The sequence below is a fragment of the Spea bombifrons genome, chromosome 7, assembly GCF_027358695.1.
Source record: "Spea bombifrons isolate aSpeBom1 chromosome 7, aSpeBom1.2.pri, whole genome shotgun sequence".
In the NCBI taxonomy this organism is placed as follows: Eukaryota; Metazoa; Chordata; class Amphibia; order Anura; family Pelobatidae; genus Spea; species Spea bombifrons.
In genome coordinates this window covers 19,574,787-19,597,192 of record NC_071093.1, presented here as the reverse complement: position 1 = coordinate 19,597,192, position 22,406 = coordinate 19,574,787, and positions in this window count along the sequence as shown.

The window sequence follows — 22,406 nt, the reverse complement described above, 5'->3', positions numbered from 1 at the left end:
AATCCACACATACCAATCCACAGATTCCACACATACCAGTCCACAGATTCCACACATACCAATCCACAGATTCCACACATACCAATCCACACTTACTAATCCACACATACCAATCCACAGATTCCACACATACCAGTCCACAGATTCCACACATACCAATCCACATTTACCAATCCACACATACCAATCCACAGATTCCACACATACCAATCCACACATACCAATCCACAGATTCCACACATACCAATCCACATTTACCAATCCACACATACCAATCCACAGATTCCACACATACCAATCCACACATACCAATCCACACATACCAATCCACAGATTCCACACATACCAATCCACATTTACCAATCCACAGATTCCACACATACCAATCCACACATACCAATCCACACATACCAATCCACTCTCACTGTCACTGAATGATTTCCTACCTTTCCTCTTTTCTTCTTGCAGCAGTCAGCTCCTTTTCTTCCTCTTCGCTCCTCTTCTTCTGTCTTCTTCCAGTTCAGAGGGCACGGACGGCGGTGGGCGCGGCTTCAGTGTTGCGTCAGCAGCAGTTGCCGCGCGGATCGCGAGGGAGCGGTATCGGAGGTCTTTAACAGACCTCCGGCTCCCTTGAGTGATTTTAAGCCGGGTCAAGGGAACCGGCTTAAAATCACTCAAGGGAGCCGGGGGTCTGTTAAAGACCTCCGATACCGCTCCCTTGCGAGCATTTTCCTCCAGCGGCGGACATTACTGTCCGTCTCTGGAGGGGTGCCGGGTGCCGGCAAGTTGGCACCCCCCTGATGAGCGGCACCCGGTGCGGACCGCCCCCCCGCCCCCCGCTAGGTACGCTACTGGCCACTAATTTATTTAAATACGTATTTATGTAGGAGCGATGGCGTTCATCTCAATGACATCGGTTTAGATATTTTTAATTTGGCGCTACAGGAGGCTATCGGTCAGGCCATGTCTTTTGTTGGTGGGGGCCCCTGCTGATTTAAGGGGTTAAACAGCGGGGTTTGTGTGTCCTTGTCGGTCTGGTTTTGGTAAGTGATGGAGTTTGGATGCTGGTGTGATGGAAGGCTCAATCCTCCCCTAACCACTGTTGTTTTTATTGGACGTGCCCACCGAGCTTATGGATGGCTGGTGGTTAGCACTGGTTGTGGGACAGCGAAAGTTAGCTGTCATTTTTTTGTTTGGACGAGGGGGGAGGTGAGTACCTGTGGTCTGGATTGTACAGTGGTGAGCGGCCGGCAAGGACGGGGTTAATTCTGTTCCTGTGTTGTTTATGTTTGCGTGTGTTATGTATATTTGTATTCAGTATTTATTGTGTGGTTTATTGTGTATTTATGTTTATTGGTTTTATGGTGTTTAGGCCAACACAGTGTTTGTGGTTATTGCTAATAAAATATGCTGTGGCCTGCTTTATCCGATTTCAGTCTCCATGTCGTATTTGGAGGGGTTTAGGTAGTAGCTGGTTTGCAGTGCACGGTACACACTACCTACATACATACATCTTATTGTATTATTACTGTATGTTGCTTCTGTTATGCTATGTTATCAGTGTTATTATTGAACTCAAACTGGCAGTTGTGTCCTATGCCCCGTAAATGTCCCTTCTGTGCGCCTCCCTGGTGCCTATGTCACCACATATACATTTCCCCCTTCAAATATTAGGCACCTTTGTGGTTGGCCCTGTATCTCAATTTTCTAAGGTTCAAATCCATTGGCTACATTGAAGGGACCTCACCTGTTAAATTCGATGACTGAATAGTCATAGATAACGACAAATCAACCAGTTTGTGTGTTATGTCTTTATCCATCTCTGCCCTGCCCTCCCCCCCCCCAAAAAAAAGTTTCTGTTTCCTTTGCATCCTGACTGCTATGTCGGGAATGCTAGTACGGGACTTTTTTCCCCGGAACATCACTTTAACTTCAAGAACCAGTGCGGCTACCTATATTATAGCTGGGTTTTACGATGAGTAAAGCAGCAATGACTGCCAGGGACCACCAGTCTACATGGTTCCCTTTACAGTAGCCATATTCTGTGACAGAATCCCCAATATTTATCTTTCAGATATGTGCTTTTAAATAGTGTTTGGGTGTGGGGTGTGTGTCGATTCCCTGCTTTGTCTAATGATCATGTTGGTCATCTCGGCAGCACCTTGTGATTTGCATGTATATGCTAATTTTATGGTCAGCTTCTCTTTTTGCATTATGTATATTTTGGAGGTTTTAACCACGCCTTGGGGTTAAGCATCCCATCTACCACGCAGATGTCTCATTAATGGTATCAAGAGAGGTCTTTTAATTGCAGGAGAGTGGCTTACAAGGCAGTGCAGTCCCTTGATTTGACCTCCATTGTAAGCAATGCAGTCATGTTGGATTAGATAGGACTTGTCAATGTTGGGGTACTTTGACATAGTGGTGGGCTAAGCGGTAAATGGCTATAGTGTGAAACTTCAATGGTGTCGCTGAAATGCCTCGATAGTGAGGCATACAGCAACACTGAACACCCACCCCAGGGCACGCTGTGACCGCTCCGGAGAGCAGTCACAACTGCCACTGCGAGATTTTGCCACTTGCAAGATGGCGGCACTTCCTTTCAAAAAATAAAGGAGTTGAAAAAGTATGTGATCAGTATAATAAATGTAAAAAAAAAAAAATGTCAAAAATGGTAACATGTAATATATATTTCCCACTGATGTCACCAAAAAAAAAAAAAAATAATAATAATAAAAATATATATATATAGATATATATTTATAAATATATATTTTTATGAGCAAGTCCTAAAATTAGCGCTTTATTTTCAAACAATTCTTGCAAAAGTTAAAATACTGGCATGTTAAATGCCCATGGGATGTTTACTTTAAAAAAAAATTATGATTTGATGGGGGAAATTGAATTGGCCGGGTGCAACAATGTCCTAATTAACACAGGGGTAAGGTTGAAATATGCACACGTCTCAAATGTGGCCTTTTAGCCCCAAACAACCAGACAAACGCATGCATGTGGGGTATCACTGTACTTAGGAGCTATTGCTGAACACATATTGGGGTATTGTGTGACAGAGATATATACCAGGAGCTGTAAATTCATACCTGAAATAAAATGTGTGTGAAGAAAAAATGACTACATTGTGGGTTCAGTAAACGGGAAAGAAGAAAATTATAGCTAAACACGAGCACCACAGAAATGTTAAAACAGCCATTGTCATGAAGGGGTTAGTTAGACACCAATTTTCAGGGCCGGACTGGCCCTGTCAGGCACCTGACTTACCTCGGTGCCAAAGTGGGGTCCCACCACGAGCTGCATCTGCATCCGGACGCCCGAACCTACTTGCGGGGACCACGCGGTTGCGGAGTGGGCCGCATCCCTGTCCTCTAGTAAAACGCGCCTCGCGGAAGACGGACATGACCACGATGCTGATGACGGGGGACGTGTCCTGCTACCCGATTACATGGCTCCCTTGAAAGAGGTAAGGCAGAAGGCGGGAGAATAGAGGTGATGGACAGATCCACTCTAAGGGTGGATAATGAGAGGGGAGGAGTTAAGACCTGGCAGAGCTATATAAACCACCTGCACTGTTCAATCAGTTAACTAAGCGGTGCCCTGTTTTTTCTGGCTATTTTGACCTCGGCTTGTTTATTGGACTACGTGATTATCCACTACCCTTGGCTACGTTTATATGGACTATTGTATATTTCTATGACCCCCTAACGACGGCTTGTGTAAACGACATTGCTTCCAGTATGCGCCTGACACTGGCGGAATAAATTCCTTTTTGAACCACTACAAAATCTCCTGTGTATGGTATCTCACTGCACTGTGCTCCATTCACCTGCCTCCTGACAGGCCCACTGGGAAACCTGGAAATTTCCTGGTGGGCAGGCCGGTCCGTGGGCTGGCAGACCAACATTCAAAGCCGCCACCCGGCCGTGAAGTTCAAAGCAGCCATCGTGCGGCTGTCATATCGCCTGCGCCGGCCGCATGCAAACACCGCAACAAAAACTCAACAAAAATGTAAGTATTACAAAAAAAAGTGTTAGGGGTTATAGGAAAGCGGACCCATATTTAAGGGGGAGAAATTGCCTTGGGACAAAAATTAAATAATACAAAAGAGAGATTGACTTCTTTATCCGGATATGAAGCCCGAAACATCTCCCAGAGATAGGATTTTTTTGTGTATGGTCTATTTGCATTATCCAGAGTGAGTAGTACATTATACGGAAGAGCTTCTTGTCTAAGCGATTCTAGGACACTTTCCATGCCACTAAATTTAGGGCCTGAAGATTTTGATGCAGCATTCCTCTTTGTTTGAGGAGGTCTGGAATTTTGGGAAGAATCCAGACATTGTTGTTGGCTAGCTGCGTTGCCAAAGTGAACCATGCCCGTCTTGGCCAATAAGGGAGAATTAAGATGGCTTTGGGTTTCTCCCTTTTCACCTTCTCCAAGGTCCTTTGGATTAGTGGTGGTGGAGGAAATGCGTAAACAAAATTTATTCTCCCAACTTATGGCCAGACCATCGAGGTGAAATGGACAATGATTCTTGTTGAGGGAACAGAATAGGTTCAGCTTCCTGTTGTCTCTGGAAGCAAAAACGTCTATTTCTGGGTGACCGAACTTCATTATTATCTGGTGTTCAGTGACCACTCTGCTGGGTGTATGACATGACGGCTGAGGGTGTCTGCTTTTATGTTTAAGGTGCCTTTGATATGAACAGCCGAGAGACCCTGGAGATTGGCTTCCACCCAATTGAAAATCAACTTGCATTCTTTCATCAACATTGGAGACTTCGTCCCTCCTTGCTTGTTGAGATAAAATACCATAGGGAGATTGTCTGACCTCACTAACACTTCTTTCCCCATCAGACAAGATCTCAATTGGAAAAGAGCTAGTCTGACAGCTCTTAGTTCTCTTACGTTTGACGATAAACATCTTTCTGTTGAGGAAAAGAACCTTGTAGCCATTTTTGATAGACGTGGGCACCCCAACCTGTTTGTGAAGTATTGGTTGTTACTACCACTTTTCCTTGTAGTAGTGATCTTCCTGTTGCTAGACGTCTTGGTTCTAGCCACCACTTTAGATCTTGTCAGACTTGTGTCGGTATATGGAGGAAATGATCCAATGAATGAGGATCCCTGTTCCACTTGTTCAGAATGCAATTTTGAAGAGGTCTCAAATGGGCACTGCGTCTATAGTTGAGGACAGGCAACCCAGGGTTCTCATGGCTTGACGAAAGGACACCTTTGGAGACTGAATTAGGTTGTTGACCTCTTTCTTGAGTTTCGTGATTCTGTCCGAGGAGAGAGAAATATTCATCTTTCGGGAATTTATCATGAACCCGAGGAATTGAATCGACTGTGTAGGGGTGAGTTGTGATTTTTTGAAGTTTATGAGAAAACCGTGTCTTTGAAGGAATTGAATGGTTGTCTGTACATTCCGCTTCAGATTCTGCTTTGATCCACCAATCGTCTAAATAGGGAACAATGTATATCCCCTGCAATAGGAGTGCTGCTGACAGTACAATAATGATTTTCGTGAACACTCTGGGTGCCGTTGAAATCCCAAATGAAAGACACGTAAACTGGAGAAACCAGATTCGTTGATGGCTACTCTCAAATATTTCCTGTCGGATTTGGCAACTGGGACAAATCTCCTAGACTGAGAATGGGAAACACAGACCTCCATCTTGAAGTGCTTCACATCTATGCATTTGTTCAGATATTTAAGATCGATCACCAATCTCCATCGTTGATTTGGTTTTGGGACTGTAAATATTCTTGAGAAAACTCCCATGTGTGTTTGATCCTGGGGGACCCACTCCAAGGCCCCTTGTGAAGAAATTCCTGTACTAATTGAAGTAATTGGGGATCATTCGTATAGTTCAGGACGAACTTGTCTTTCGGTATTTCCTTCAACTCGATGGAGTAGCTGTTCCGATTTATTGAGCGAACCCACCTGTCTTGAGTGGTTCTGTGCCATTCCTGAAAAAAAGTTTTAATCGACCCCCAACCTCTGATTTCTGAGGGTTACTTCTGATCTTAGGAGAACCTTTGTTTGAATTTGTATTTGTCCTTCCTAGGAGGACGAGGAAAATGTGCTCCCTTATCTTCGTTCAGCTCTTTCAAAATTTCTTTAAGCTTTGGCCCAAAAAGCAATTCAGGAGAAAATGGCAACGAACAGAAATTATTTTTTGAAGAAATATGTCCCGTCCAATTTTTTATCCATAAGGTTCTTCTTATGGAGTTGATGACGGCCATGTTCTTAGAAGAAAAGCGTAACATATCTAGAGGGGCATCACACATGAATTCAGCTGCAGTCTTCATGATGGGAATTTTTTGAAGAATTTCCTCTCTGGGTACATTATCTTGCAAATCCTTAGACAGCTGGATTAACCAGATTCTCAATGATCTTGCCACAGGTAATGTTGTCATTGCAGTTTTAGCTACTGCAGTAGCTGCTGAGTATGATTTTTTCGCCAGAGCATCAGCTTTTTTGTCCATGGCATAGAAGATTATTCTGAAGGAAAAACTGACTTTTTAGCCAGTTTAGTCACAGATAGGTCAATCTTTGGAGGAGCATACCAGGCCTCTGTCGTCTCCGGATCTAGTTTATACAAAGATTTAAACCTATCGCCCACATCGAGCCTTTTATCTGGCTTGTCCCAGTCAGCTTTAAACCACTTATCGACCAACGGATGAGAAGGAAAAAACTTATTATCTGAGACTGGAAAATAGTACAAGCCTTCCTTGGGCGATTTACCCTTAACCGAACGATCAGTTTCAAGGACATGTTTTACTGCTTTTATAAGTTTGTTTGTGTTTTCTTTGTGGAACAGAAAATAATCTTCAGGAATATCTGAATCAGACCCATCTGAAGAATCCGAACTGGTGGCAATGTCAGAGGAAGAATTATTTGTAATGCTTTTCTTCTTAGCGGTTGGTAGCATATCACCTATGACCTGAGACATTTTCTCTTGAAACCAGGAAAAAAAATGATGGCTTCTGATTGAAAGCTGTCTGTTGGTGCAGGTGTTGCACATGATTCACAGACATCCTCCTCGTAATCCTCTGTTAGAGGTTGATTACAAGACAAACAAAGTCTATGCCTAGTCTTCCTAGTCACCTTCCTTTGTGATGAAGATGAGAGAGACATCTATCAAGAAGGAAAGACACCATCAGTAACGATCAAATATCATATATTATTGCCAATAAATCTACAAAGAAAGGCAAGATATCCACATGCATATGTAAGGAAAACAAATGCTGAGAAAACTGCAGAGACAGATACTAATGTAGATCCTCCTGCAGGGAAGCAAGATATACCGTATTGGCTCGAATATAGGCCGCACTTTTTTCCCCCACTTTAAGTTTTTAAAGTGGGGGTGCGGCCTATATTCGGGGTCTAGCGCCCGACGCCCGGGACATGCAGTCCCGGGCGCCGGGCAGGCAGCGGGGTTAAGATACAGATCCCCCGCAGCGGTGCAGGGGACCTGCATCCTTCTCCCCGATACGCTCAGACAGCCTCCCCTGCCAGCACTTCCCACGGGGGGGGTGCCGGCACGGGAGGTTATCTAAGTGTTTTACCTCTGCCCACCCCCGACTTACCGGAGCAGACTCCCGGGTGTCTTGCGGGGCCGGCGGGAGACATCTACGCAATACGCGTATGCAACTTCCGGTACCGGCAGCTTGTTTTTTTTGGTGCTTTTTTAAAGAAAAAAAACTTTTTCTTTAAAAAAGCACCAAACTTTTAGGGTGCGGCCTATATACGGGGGCGGCCTATATCCGAGCCAATACGGTACATACAAAGTATAATAGCCTGTAATAGAAACACAAATGCAGCCAGTCTGTGTTGAATTACATTCCTGCAGGAAAAGATGCTCTGATTACCCGAGCAGGGATTACTCAGATGTGCTCAGAGCTCAGCTGCCCGGCGATGTGCTGGGACGCTGAATGCAGAGGTAGGAGCTTTTAAAAACATAGGGAGCAGATTGCTGAGTAGGAAGATGTCCAACACCTGCTATAAACGGTATGTTGCACTGCTCCCTTCTAGAGTTCAGGAAGCTGGGTGAGAGCTATCCTGATGGCTAGGACTCTGGGTGGTAGAACTGCACACCAGGATAGAGTCTGCCAGCAGTGGAGTTAATTTTCCAACTCTATTCCAGTATCTTTGGTAACTTTCACCATCGAATAATAGTTTTCTATTTTGTTTAACTTGTAATATGTTATTTAGCTTTAACAAAAGTATATGTGATGGACATGTTATCCTGCAACTGATAACATGCTAAGGCTGAGCTTACACACGGTCATTCCATTTATACCCTCTCTGGGATGTACGTTATGCCCATTGTCTTTTCTGGTTCGCTACTAGAATAAATATCACATGAAGCTGTTGGGAACGCAGTGTTACAAGGAAATGTGGCTCTACTGTTGAGCTGACTTTGTTTCGAATTGTATAATCTGTCTGAGCTATGTATGATTATTGTTTGCCAATACACCGTATTTCAGTATTTTGCACTTTTTTCATGCAATAAACAAATAAAGTTCACGGACCTGATGATTGATGGGGATTTCATCCAGGTGAAGGTTCATCGGGCCAAGACAGATCAGGATTGTAGGGGTCCCTTTGTAGCCTTTCTCTCTTGCTGATGGGATCTTCTTTTATAGGCATCGGTTCACAGTGATATTCTTGCGCTGGTAGGTTTGGGTTTGCCAGTGTTGAAATTTGTTACCTTTTTTATGTCAGAATTTGTGCAGGAGGAGTAGAATAGGTGGGGGCTACAACAGAATGTTATTATGCACATTGGGAGGTGTAACTACAGGTTCCATTCGTAGACAATGCCTCTTCTGCGTGGTTGGGGAGTTTATAGTATTATTCAGTTTCTTACTTTGGTTTATTCCGTATGTTCGGATAAAGTGTTGGTGTGGATCCTGGGGCACTCATTCATGTATTGGGCCACAAGATGGATGGCTGTCCTCCCCATTGGCAGACAGCTCAGTTTTGATCTGGAAAAGGTGGCTTGTGTTACGAGGTATGAGATGGGATAGGGTGGCTCCTGATCTGTCTCACAGTGCCTAGGTACATGGGGTGTCCCAAATCCTATTGCTGGACATTGGGGGTAAATGATTTGGGCATGTTCCCATCTGGGTTCTTATCGATAATATGAAGGCTGATTTCCAACAATTCTGGTCGGAATACCCCCAAACCCTTTTTGTTTGGTCAAAGATGGATCCCTGATTGCAGTGGCGTGGGGCCAATTCTCATGCAGGTATTGAACGTGCTAGGAAGCAGGTTATTTCAGGTTCTTGGCATTTAAGGGGGCTATGTTTAGCACCTGTCAGGTAAATGGGGAGGATAGGATAATGGCGGAGCCCAGAATGAGGGCTAGGGCGATCTGGCGGGGTCCGTTCCACGGACCCTGACAGTTCCCCCCTCCCAACGAGAGGCCTCCGGCCTCTATGAGGGCTAGGGCGATCTGTGCGACGATGATGGAAGGATGAAACGAGGTCTGGTGCATGAACCGTGTGTGATGGTTCCCACGAATCTTCAGTAGGATCATATCCTTTCCAACGTATAAGATATTGGAGGCGATTCCGATGGTAGCGAGAGTCCAGAATCTCCTCGATCTCATATTCAGGGGCATTGTTCACCATCACCAGAGGAGGAGGATCTGGGTTCCGACCGGGGAATGGGTTGGCATTCCAGGGTTTAACCAGGGATACATGGAACACCGTATGAACGGACATAGATGTTGGTAGTTGTATTTCTACCGCTGAGGAGGAAATGGGTCATGATATTGTAAACGGGCCAACGTATTTAGGACCTAGTTTCATCGTGGGGCAAGTCAATCTCAACTGTCGTGTGGAAAGCCAGACCTTATCTGGGAATTAGCTAAAGTATTGCGTAGAAGTAGGAATGTTTTCGCTATTATTATTATTATTATCTTTTATTTATATAGCGCCAACAGTTTACGCAGCGCTTAATACAATACATAAATTCAAGAGATATGAGAAGACAAGAATTGACAGACTAAGACAAACCGATACATTTGGTGGAGAGAGCCCTGCTCGCAAGCTTACCAAGGGAAAATGGGGTGATAAACATAAGGCATAGAGAAAGGGTGAGAGGTATTGTGGTGGGAGTATCGATGACAAGGATGTTCTAGCAGCTAAGATGGTATGCTTCTCTGAAGAAGTGGGTTTTTAGATGTTTCTTGAATGTCGGGAGGGAGGGTGAATTCTGAAGGTTCCTTGGGAGCAGATTCCAGAGATATGGGGCAGCTCGAGTGAAATCCTGTAGACGGGAAAAGGAAGAGGTGACGAGTGAGGTGGAGAGCCTTAGCCCATGGGAGGAACGTAGGGATCGAGTAGGAGAGTATTTGCTAATGAGGTCAGAAATGTACGGAGGAGCAGTATTGTGGATGGCCTTATATGTCAGTACCAGGATCTTAAATTTAATCCTAAAGGTAATCGGGAGCCAGTGGAGGGTTTCACAGAGGGGGGAAGCAGAAGAGGAGCGACGTGCAAGGAAGATGAGCCTAGCAGCGGCATTTAGGATAGACTGTAGAGGAGAAAGTCGAGACAGTGGAATGCCAACCAGAAGAGTGTTGCAGTAGTCAAGACGGGAAATGATAAGTGAATGAACCACAGTTTTTGTGGATTCTTGGGTGGGGAATGGGCGGATACGAGAGATGTTTTTTAGGTGCAGGCGGCAGGATCTGGCGAGGGACTGAATGTGAGGGATGAAGGAGAGGTTTGAGTCAAGGATGACCCCAAGGCATCGGGCCTGGTTAGTAGGAGAGATAGTTGTGTTGTTAATGGTGATAGAGAATTCAGGTAGTGGAGTGGAGATGGAGGGAGGGAAGATAATGAGTTCCGTTTTAGAAAGATTAAGTTTCAGGTAGTGTTGTGACATCCATGAAGAAATAGCAGACAAGCAGCTGGTGATCCGGGACATGAGAGATGGAGAGAGATCAGGAGAAGATAGGTAGATTTGGGTATCATCTGCATATAGATGATACTGGAGGCCAAATGAGTTGATTAGTTTGCCAAGAGAGGAAGTATAAAGAGAGAACAGCAGAGGGCCAAGGACTGAACCTTGGGGGACACCAACCGAAAGTGGAAGGGGCGATGATGTGTTGCCTGAGAAGTTGACAGAGAAGGAACGGTTAGACAGATATGAGGAGATCCAGGAGAGAGCTGTATCTCGAATGCCCATAGAGGCAAGTGAGTCAAGAAGAAGGTGGTGATCAACAGTATCGAAAGCAGCAGAGAGATCCAGTAGTATTAGAATAGAGTAGTGACCTTTAGCTTTGGCAGAGAGCAAGTCATTGGAGACTTTTGTTAGAGCTGTTTCAGTAGAGTGAAGGGGTTTGAAACCAGACTGTAGAGGGTCAAGGAGGGAATTAGAGGAGAGGAAGTTAGTGAGGCGATTGTACACAATCCGTTCAAGCAGCTTAGAGGTAAAAGGAAGCAGAGAGATAGGGCGGTAGTTAGTCAAACAGACGGGGTCTGAGGAAGGATTCTTTAGAATTGGTGTGATTAGCGCATGCTTGAAGGCAGATGGTACAGATCCAGATGATAGAGAAAGATTAAATAGGTGGGTAAGTGATGGACCAAGGGATGGACATAGAGACTTTGTGAGGTGTGAAGGGATGGGGTCAAGGGGACAGGTTGTTGGGTGAGAGGAAGAAAGAAGAGTGGCTATCTCTTCTTCGGTTGTAGGGGAAAAGGCAGTTAGTATAGTAGGAGTAGAGAGGGTGGTGGTGAGTGGTGTAGGAGGGAGTTGTAAGGAAGAGAGGTCTTTTCTAATAGTCTCGATCTTCTCTTTGGAGTGGGTAGCAAGATCTTCGGCAGTGAGAGAGGTTTGTGGTGTGGGTGTGGAGGGACAGAGAAGGGAGTTGAAAGTAGAAAAAAGGCGTCGTGGGTTGGAAGAAAGAGAGGATATGAGAGTGGAGAAGTAGAGCTGTTTGGTGAGAGAGAGGGCAGAGTTGTAGGTGTGAAGCATGAATTTATAATGAGTAAAGTCTTCGCTGGATTTTGATTTTCTGAAGCAGTGCTCAGCTGTGCGGCAGCACTTCTGAAGATACCGTGTGGTTTTGGTATGCCATGGTTGGCGTTTAAATTGTCGGGGGTAACTTGTAGTAATTGGAGCTATGGTGTTGAGGGATGAAGCAAGTGTGTTGTTGTAAAAAGAGGCTGCTGTGTCTGGGCAGGAAAGGGTTAACAAGGAAGGTAAGAGAGGTTCGAGTGTACAAGTACAAGTATGAGGTGGGCGCTGTAAGTTTGTCTTGTTAGGGGTTAGCACTGGAGAAAAAGATAGGAGGTGGTGGTCAGACAGAGGGAAGGGGTAGATGGAGAAATCTGAAAGGGAGCATGATCTGGAGAAAACCAGATCAAGTGAGTGTCCCTCGGTGCGCGTAGGGGAATTAGTCCATTGAGAGAGACCAGAGGAAGATGTCAGGGAGAGGAGTTTGGAGCTAGCAGAGTTGTTAGATATATCTAAAGGGATGTTAAAGTCACCCAGAATAAGACAGGGGATGTTAGGAGAGAGGAAGAAAGGGAGCCAGGCAGAAAGGTGGTCAAAGAACTGCGAGGTAGGGCCTGGAGATAGGAGGTGGTGGTCAGACAGAGGGAAGGGGTAGATGGAGAAATCTGAAAGGGAGCATGATCTGGAGAAAACCAGATCAAGTGAGTGATCAGTGACTGAGGGAACTACGCTGAGGATGGGTGCTCCGGGCAACATGGATGGATGGTACCCAAAAGTAGCAAAGAAGGGAGACATTTTGATGGAGCGATGAAAATGATTATTGTATGCAAATTCCGCGAGAGGTAAGTATTGGCTCCAATCATCCTGTAAATACGTGGTATAGCATCTAAGGTACTGTTCGAGAGTTTGGTTCGTACGCTCCGTCTGCCCGTTGCTTTGGGGATGGTACACAGAAGATAGAAAACGCTGCATATGGAGCTGCTCACAAAACGATCTCCAAAAACGTGACGTGAACTGAGTTCCCCGGTCAGACACTATGGTCTCAGGTAACCCATGTAGGCGGAAAACCTCTTTAATAAACAGGGTAGCTGTTTCAGCAGCAGAAGGAAGATGGCTATAGGGGATAAAGTGTGCCATTTTAGTGAATCTATCCACAACTACCAGTAATGTGGTGAGATGATTGGAGGGTGGAAGATCTGTAATGAAGTCCATGGATATGTCCATCCATGGTTTTTTTTTTTTTTTTTTTTTTTTTTTTTATTATATATATTTTTATTCTTTTATAACATCACAAAGAAATGCCTATATAACATAGCTATACATAAGCATTACTAAGACATACACAAAAATACAAGAAGAGAAGACATATATACCGGTCCAGATATGTAATACATCTCTCTAGAGTATAATAAATATTCGCCGAACAACATTAAACAATACAAAAAAAAAAAAAAAAAAAAAAACATTTTGAGATGCATCAAAGGAAGGAAAACCCAGAGCCAATTAGACTCCAATTTCCAATAGATTTAAAATTTTTTCCCATTTCCTAATTTTGATTACGTTAAATCCGTTTAATTTAATGATGCCCAGTTCCATTTTACAATGGTAGATTGTACTAGATTTTATCTCCTCCCAATTAGGCAGTTTTTTACTTTTCCAATTCTTTGCTATCAATAGCTTAGTAGAAGCAAAAATATGGGTTATCAAGCTTCTATGAAAGTTAGGCATTTTTGGCCAATCTAAATGTAATAAGAAACAATCTGGTGTATAAGGTAAGGAAACATTTGTAATTTGCTTTATCTGTTGGGATACCTTTCTCCAAAGGTTAGATAAATATTGGCAGGTCCACCAGATATGTAAGAAACTTCCAATTTCGTTTCCACATCTCCAACAATTTACCTCACTGTGTGCATACATTTTTACCAACCTTGTGGGAACAAGGTACCATCTATAACACATCTTGAAAAAATTCTCTCTCAAATTTAAGCAATGGATCTCATTGTTAACTGCTTGTATTGTAGATATCCAAATATCCTAAGAGATAGATCGATTCAATTCCCTCTCCCACGTCTTGATTGCTTTTACAGGCATATGTTTACATCTCGATTTAATGAGAGTTAGGCATTTAGTAATCATTCCCTTAGTCTGTGTCATATTATGCAGAGATTTAAGGAGGGACCATTTTTCTCCCGTATTTAATATATCATATTTCGAAAGGAATCCTTTGATTCTAAGATAGGAAAATACTTCCTTAGAAGGAAGTAGAAATTCCTCCTGAATCTGAGAAAAGGATTTAATTCCCTTATCAGAGCAAATATCCTGAATAGTCAAGATTCCTACCCGTTTCCATATTTGTAGTCGGATATCCTCTATACTGATCTCAAGTACTTCCAATGGGAGGAAATCTACTACACAATTTGACAGGGCTAATTTCTTCATAGTGTTTTTCCATGAATCTAAAATATCTTTCACAACCAAAGATCCCAATTTCCCCTGGCCAACTCTATCTAGGGCTATTGTCATCCACGGGAGAACAGATAAGCCTTCCAATCCTGTTGCTATTGCCTCAATTTGAAACCATACTTCCATTTTCGCTTCATTAATCTGAGTTAGCATCAGATGTGCAGCCATACAGGCCTCATAATAGTCTATGATGTTTGGTAATCCAAGGCCCCCATTGTTTACCTTCCTCGATAACAATGTCAGACCCAATCTAGGCTTTTTGCCCTGCCATATAAACTTATTAAACGCCATCTGTATCAATCCTAACCAAGCTTTAGGGACCTTTAGCGGTAGCATTTGAAACAGATAGGTCCATTTAGGCAGTATATATGATCTTATAGTGTTGATCCTACCAGTCCAAGAGATTTCTTTTTTTTTCCAATCGTTTAATAATTTATTTGTAGCTTTCAAAAGGGGCAAAAAGTTTTTCTCCATTACTTTTTTCGGGTCCTTCGTAATCTTGATACCCAGATATTCCATACTATCCTCAGCCCAAATGAAATCAAAATTAGCCTTCAAAGAACTTATATCCTTCTGGTTCATATTACACGCAAGCAGAGTGGTTTTATTAACATTCAATTTATAATCTGAATATTTTGAATAAGCGTCGATTACTCTCATTAATTCCGGTAATGATTTTCTAGGTTCTTCTAAAATCACCAAGATGTCATCAGCATAAAGGCTAATTTTAGTTTCCAGTGTTTTTATTCTGAAGCCATGTATATCTTGATTTTCTCTGATGTCATACGCGAGAGGCTCAACCGTCAATATATAAAGCAATGGGGAAAGGGGACATCCCTGTCTCGTGCCATTCTTAATTTCGAACCATTCCGCATCTATTCCTGGGCCAATTGTCCTAGCTAAAGGGCAAGTATATAGGGCCATAATTGCTCGATATATATTGCCTGTAATTCCAAATGCCTGCAGTGTATGCCCTAGGAAATCCCATCTGACCCTGTCAAAAGCCTTCTCGGTGTCTAATGACAGGGTCAGAAGGGGGGTATTCAACCGCTGAGAAATATCTATAACATCAATAACTCTCCTAATATTATATTTAGATGATCTACCAGGGATAAAGCCTGTTTGATCTCTCTCAATTAGGTCTCCTATTACTGCTTTTAGCCTTCTTGCTATTATGGCCGCATATATTTTAATATCCCCGTTTAGTAACGAAATTGGCCTATAGTTGGATAGGATCTCCGGATCTTTATTAGGTTTAAGAATTGGAATTATATTAGTCCTCAACATATCCGAAGGAAAACTCCCCTTATCAATTGCTTCATTAAAAGTTTTAGCGAGTTTATCTGCCAAGAGATCCTTATAGATTTTATAAAATTTGTTGCTGAACCCATCTGGTCCGGGCGCCTTATTAGATTGTAATTCCGATATCACCTTTTTAACCTCTACTATATCAATAGATCTATTAATAATTTTTAGTTGTTTTTCTGAGATTTTAGGAAATCTTTTATTGAGAAAATAATCCTGAGGTTGATCTAGTTCTATGCTTGTTAAATTATATAAAGATTTGTAGTAGTTATTAAAGGCAGCCCCTATCTTCTCGGGGGTGAGACATAGCTCCCCATTTTGTCTTATCCTATTTATTCTTTTAGATTGTTTTTTACCTTTTAATTTGTTTGTCAGCAACGTATCAGCTCTATTACTTTTATAATACCATTTCGTTCTTAAATAATATAAGTTTTTGTTCTTTTCTTCAATAAGAAGTTCATTTATATTATTCTGAATCTTACTCAGTTGTTTAGTTTTAGATTCGGATGGTAAAAGCTTATTTTCTTGTGAGAGTCTATAATACTTCAGATAGAGGTCTGCTAACGATTCCCCTTTAGTTTTCTTTAATATAGTACCTAATTTAATTAAATGGCCTCTAATTACACACTTATAGGCGCACCAAATAATAGGAAAAATAACTTCATCCCTTTCATTTTCTAAAAAGTATTTCTCTGTTATTTCAGCTATATACTCTCTATTCTCTTTTTTAAGCAGTATGTTTTCATTTAGGCGCCAATTTACTCTCTTTTTACATGTTTGGGGTAATATATCGAGTACTATCACATTATGGTCTGACCAAGTTATTTCTTGTATGAGTACCTTTTTTACTTTCCTAATCATCTCATTATCTCCTAAGAACAAATCAATTCTAGAATAGGAGAAAAAAGTCTTTGAAAAACAAGTAAAATCCATCTCCTCGGGGTGATATAACCGCCAAAGATCCGAGAGCCCGTAACCTCTAAGGATTTTCTTAAATTGAATCGCCTGTGATTTTATATTTCTATCCAAAATCTTACCTCTAGCAGATTTTTTATCCAGTATCGGGTCTATTATACGATTGAAATCCCCAGCTAGGAGTAATTTACCCCGTTTTATTTTATCTATTTTCCAAAAAAGATTATTAAAAAAGGAATTAGAAGAGCCATTAGGTGCATAAACATTTACCAAAGTATATATTTCTCCTTGAATCTCCGCTATCAGTATTAATACTCTAGCCTCTTCATCTGCCTCATGATAGATTATTTTTATATCTAGATCTTCACTAATAAGGATTGCCACCCCTCTTTTCCTATTTATCTCCAGCGAGGAGAGAAAAACATGGCTAAACTTCTTAGGGATAAATCTCTTGCAGTCTGATCTTTTCCAATGGGTCTCTTGTAAGAAAATAATCTGAGCTCTTTCTTTTTTAACATAATCAAATAATAATGAACGCTTATTAGGAGAGTTCAGGCCCTGGGTATTAATAGAGATGATTTTAACCATATTCCTTATTTCTCTGGTTCTTAAATTTTCCTTCCTTGCGCATCTCAAATAATACATAAAAGACATAATATACATTAAAAACATATACAATACATACAGTTAAAAATAGAAGATCATTCCCTTCTATATGCCGTGGGTACATCCCCCAACCACGGTTAACACATACCATACTCAAAGTCTGTTAGAATATGATATTAAGTAGAGTCGCGAGGCCGTTATCCGAGAAAAAAAATAAAAATAAAAAATAAAAAAAAAAAACAATATACCATATAATCTCTATAAGCATATTGCACACACGTCAATATCTCTCTAAATCATACGTGTTTAAGTGTATACATAGTGAAATCCATTCTATACCTTGTATATCACACTATCAAGCTATTCCTATAGAAGAGTGGCCCTTAATCTCCTATTGTAAAGCAATCCCATTTCCTTCGTATTCTTTAATTACCGTGAAATTCTAGAAGTTTAGTTACCGAGATAATTTATATGTTCATTATTCATTTTATACTCAAATAAGGAAAAAAAAAAAGAAAAATTATTATCTTATCTACTTTCCAGTTAGTTTATGTGCTCTATATTAATTTCTACTTATGACGTGTCTATAAGGCATTCCAATTTACTACCTTATTTTCAATTTCTTTTTCCTTTAGAACCCACCGAAATTTATTTTCCTTTTCTTTCTTCCTCTTTCTTTCCTCTTTTCCTTTCCTCTTTTCCTTTTAACCTGTGCAATCCCATAGGTATGCCTATATGGTTTGTGTATTATTGTGTTTCTATTTTAAATTAACCTAATATGTTTCTCCTTACCATATTACGTGTCTATAAGGCATTCCAATTTACCGCCATTTTTTTTCTCTTTTTTTTTTCCCCTTTTTTCCTCCTTTTATTAACCTGTGCAATCCCATAGGTATGTGCCTATATGATTTGTGTATTCTTGTGTTTCTATTTTAAATTAACCTGATATGTTTCTCCTTACGATATAGCGTGTCTATAAGGCATTCCAATTTACTACATTGTTTTCAATTTCTATTTCCTTTCTTTTTTCTTTCTTTTTAATCTTAATAACATGTGCAATCCCATGAACAAATATACTTCTCTTTTTATCTTAACCTTCCACACAAAAAAAAAAAAAACACTCTTTATTTCCGCCTATCTTGAAGGAAACCATCTCAAAGGAATGCCCGCTTTTCTAACCATTCCTTAGCTGCTTCCGGAGAATCTAAAATTTCCCTTTTACCATCTAGTGATATAATAACTTTAACTGGGAACCCCCATTTATAGCTTATGTTATGTTTTCTCATCATTGAAGTAGCCTCAGAAAAGGCCTTCCTGTCTTTCCTAGTTTGAAATGATAAGTCCTGGAATATTTTAATATCTTGATATGGGCCCTCATTAAGCTTAGAGGTTCTAATAGCTTTAAGGATATTATCTCTCAATTTAGATGAGTTACAATTGATCATAACATCTCTATTAGCATTAGGCGGGGCAGATGGTGGTTTAGCCAACCTATAATAATTAACCAGCCCCTTGCCCCCCTCATCTACTTGAACCCCTAATTCTTTAAAGAATTTTATTATATAGTCCTCCAAAGCTATTTGAGTAATATCTTCAGGTATGTTCCGAAGTCTTAAGTTGTTGCGTCTATTTCTATCGTCCATTTCTGCTATCTTCAGCTCCATATCTCTTAATTTGGACTGCTGTTTAGAAATTAAGTCCTTTTGTGTAAGTAATATAGAGTCTAAGTTCATCGTCTTTTCTTCCATGTTCTTAACTCTTCGTGTAATATCCCCAATATCTTTTTTCAGATCTAATGTATTATCTTGGATTTCCTTTTTAATTTGAATTAGCTGTTGTTCAAAACACGATTTAATATATTGCGTTGTAACCACCTGATCCTCCATATCCAGATGAATTGGTAAAGGCACAGCATGTTCTTGTAAATCTTTGTGCTCAATTTCTTTTTCCGGAGTATTAATCTGAGACTGTTCTCTTGAGCTTTTGTCAGATTGTGGCGAAAAGAAATTAGACATCCTTTTTCCTTGTCTATCTTGTCTATCCTTCCTATCTTTATCTTTGTCTCTTTTAGAGAGAAGTTTTTGTTCAGCCATTTTCCTGGTAGCCATTTTACACAGTTCGCCAACTATTAAACAATGGTATTGTAGTATGTCAATAAAGTCCTTATTGAAAACCAAATATATAACTGATTATTATTCAAAAAATCAATGAAAATCTATCTATAGGATCAGTACGGTTTGCTTCTTCAAATTCTATGAAAGATATGGGTACTTTAGAGCCAGTCAAACTTTCAATAGTTTCACTCTGTTAAATCAGCTTCTTTAATCTTTTGGAAAAAAGTCCTCAGTATTTAGACGACAAGAAATTTTCCAAAATTAACAATGTATTCCGTCTACTCAATTAGTTTTAATATATCTTCCTCAGGGTATAAACAGAATGTTCCTCAATAGCAATATTCAATAATTTAATTGTGATATAAAATGCTAAGATAGAGTTTCCAAACAGTGTTTCCAGATAATAAATCATAGATCAACCGTTAATCGCTAGTATGGATATGTCTTAGGAAAATTCTTAGGAAAATTTCAGATATACATCACCGAGTCATCTCATATAGAATCTTCAAACATCTCTCTATGAGTGCATCTCTTTATCTGTAGATTTCTGTAGATTTCCCCTTCTTCCCCTATGAGAGATGTCAGCACAGCACAGCAACTCCACTGGAACAGGAAAGAAGCGACTCCTTCAGTGATGGCAACCGCAGTACGTTCTCCAGCATCTGTGGGAGCAGCACCAGCGTCTGCAGCGACATCCACCATAAGAAAAAAACAGCCGTTACAGCTTCTGTGCCCATCCACGGCCAGCCGTAACCGCAACAACCCCGCTTCCCGGTTTGCGGCGGAACAGCCACACCAACCGCAGCCGCACCTACCGCGACTACACACCGCTTTAGATGGTTACTGTACCGGCAGACCGCTTCGATGATTACCGCGGCTGCCGGTAACCTCAATGCAGCGCGGTAGTGCGGTATAGCAGCAGCAGCTGCTATAATGGCGTCTGTGGCGGCGTCCCTGGCGGCGTCTCTGGCGGCGTCTTTGGCGGCGTCGTGTCAGCTGTAGGCTCCGGGCGGATCAGCCGGCTATAGAGATCTCGGCATCTGGACCTCGCGGCTCCTCCCTAAACGCACGTACGCAACGTAGCGTCGTCACGTCATCCCCCATGTCCATCCATGGTTTAGTAGGCGTAGAAAGGGGTTGTAACAGGCCCGCTGGGGAGATACTTTCGCCCGAGCACATGTGGTACAAGAAGACACAAATTTCTTAACAACGTCTTTTAAGGTTGGCCACCAGAAGGATCGTTGAATCAAGTCTATAGTTTGGTGGATACCTCCATGGCCGGCTGCTGGTGAGTCATGGTGAGACTGTAGAATCGAAAGACGGTCCTCCGGTGGAATGTATAAGCGATCATGGTGGTAGTAGAGTCCATGACGTTCCTGTAACCCAGAGGTCTCAGCTGTCGTAACTTGACTTGAATGGTTCTGTACAGCCTCCCAAAGGGGTTGAGTAAGTGCGATGAAATGCGAAGGTGACAATACAGTGTCTTGTTCTGGAGGTGTTATGGAAGGTATGTCGAACATACGAGATAGAGAATCCGCTTTAATATTGCGAGAACCAAGACGATAAGTAATGTGAAACTGGAACCGAGTGAAAAATAATGCCCATCTCGCCAAGCGGGGTTGAAGACGTTTAGCCGACCGTAAGTACTCCAGGTTTTTGTGGTCGGTATACACGGTCACAGGAAGCAATGCGCCTTCTAATAGATGCCTCCACTCCTCCAGAGATAGTTTGATGGCTAATAATTCCCGCTCCCCCACACAGTAATTTCTCTCGGCCGAAGAGAGGGTACGTGAAAAGTAAGCCACCGGATGTAGTTGCTCGTCGATTTCTTGTCTTTGAGAAAGAACTGCTCCCACTGCTTTATCAAAGGCATCGACTTTGAGGGTATATGGAGACTGAGGGTCAGGAATCTGGAGTATAGGTGCAGAGGTGAACTTGTCTTTTAAGTAATCGAAAGCCCTTTGGGCTGCATCAGTCCAGACAAATTTAGTACAGTTGGAAGTAAGGGCGGTGATGGGTTGGACATGTTTCGAGAAGTCTCTGATGCACTTCCTATAATAGTTTACGAAGCCTATGAACCTCTGCACTCCTTTGTGATCAGTGGGAGGTGGTCAGTGAAGAATAGCTTCCACTTTTTTGGGGTCCATCTGGATGCTGGTAGGGTTAAGTATATACCCTAAAAATTAGACTTGGGCACCAGGGGGCTCTTCGTGTTCGTCTTCGTGCTCGTTTTCAGAGAAAAAAAAATCTTCGTATTCCGCGAATATTCGCCCGTTCCTGTCTTCTTTTAGGGCGAATATTCGTGGACATTCTTCGTGCTCGTTTCATCTTCGTTTTCTCCCGGCTGCGTAGCAGGGGTTAATACAGGGTTAAGAACACATCTGAGCAGCAGCAGCAGCAGATGCGTTCGCGCCGTGAAGGTACGTGTGTGCGACTCTATTGGTCGCCGGAAGGGGGCTGGTTTGGCATCAACAAATGAATTGCAGAACTGCAGAATGCACTTCATTCGTTGATGGCAGGCAAGCCCCCTGCCGAAACGACCAATAGAGTTGTACACACGTACCGAGGTGTACTGTACACAATACACATTGCCCGAAACTGAGGGCCAAATTCCTCCGAGCAGTTGTCTTGTCTGAGACCTAGACAAATGCTCCAAGGAACTTGGCGTCCTTTTTATCATACACAGTCACACATCCATAGATGTTTAATAAAAGAATAGGGATTATTTTACATTTTAAATCGATTTTGGACCACTTTTAAATACATACCTAACATTTGCTACCTATTTATAATGGCATACTTTGCAACAACCCAACTTTTACTGGACAGGACTGGAAAAAAGCAGGACTGTCCATGAAAATGTTGGGTGTGTTGGCAGGTATGCGAATGGAAAAATGTTAGACAAGAACTTAAAAATAGCTTAGGGTAAATGTACGGTTATGTTTAAGATTATTAGCAGTGCACTGTTTTGGTTAAAGATGTATTATGTCTAAATAATAATTTAATTTTAAT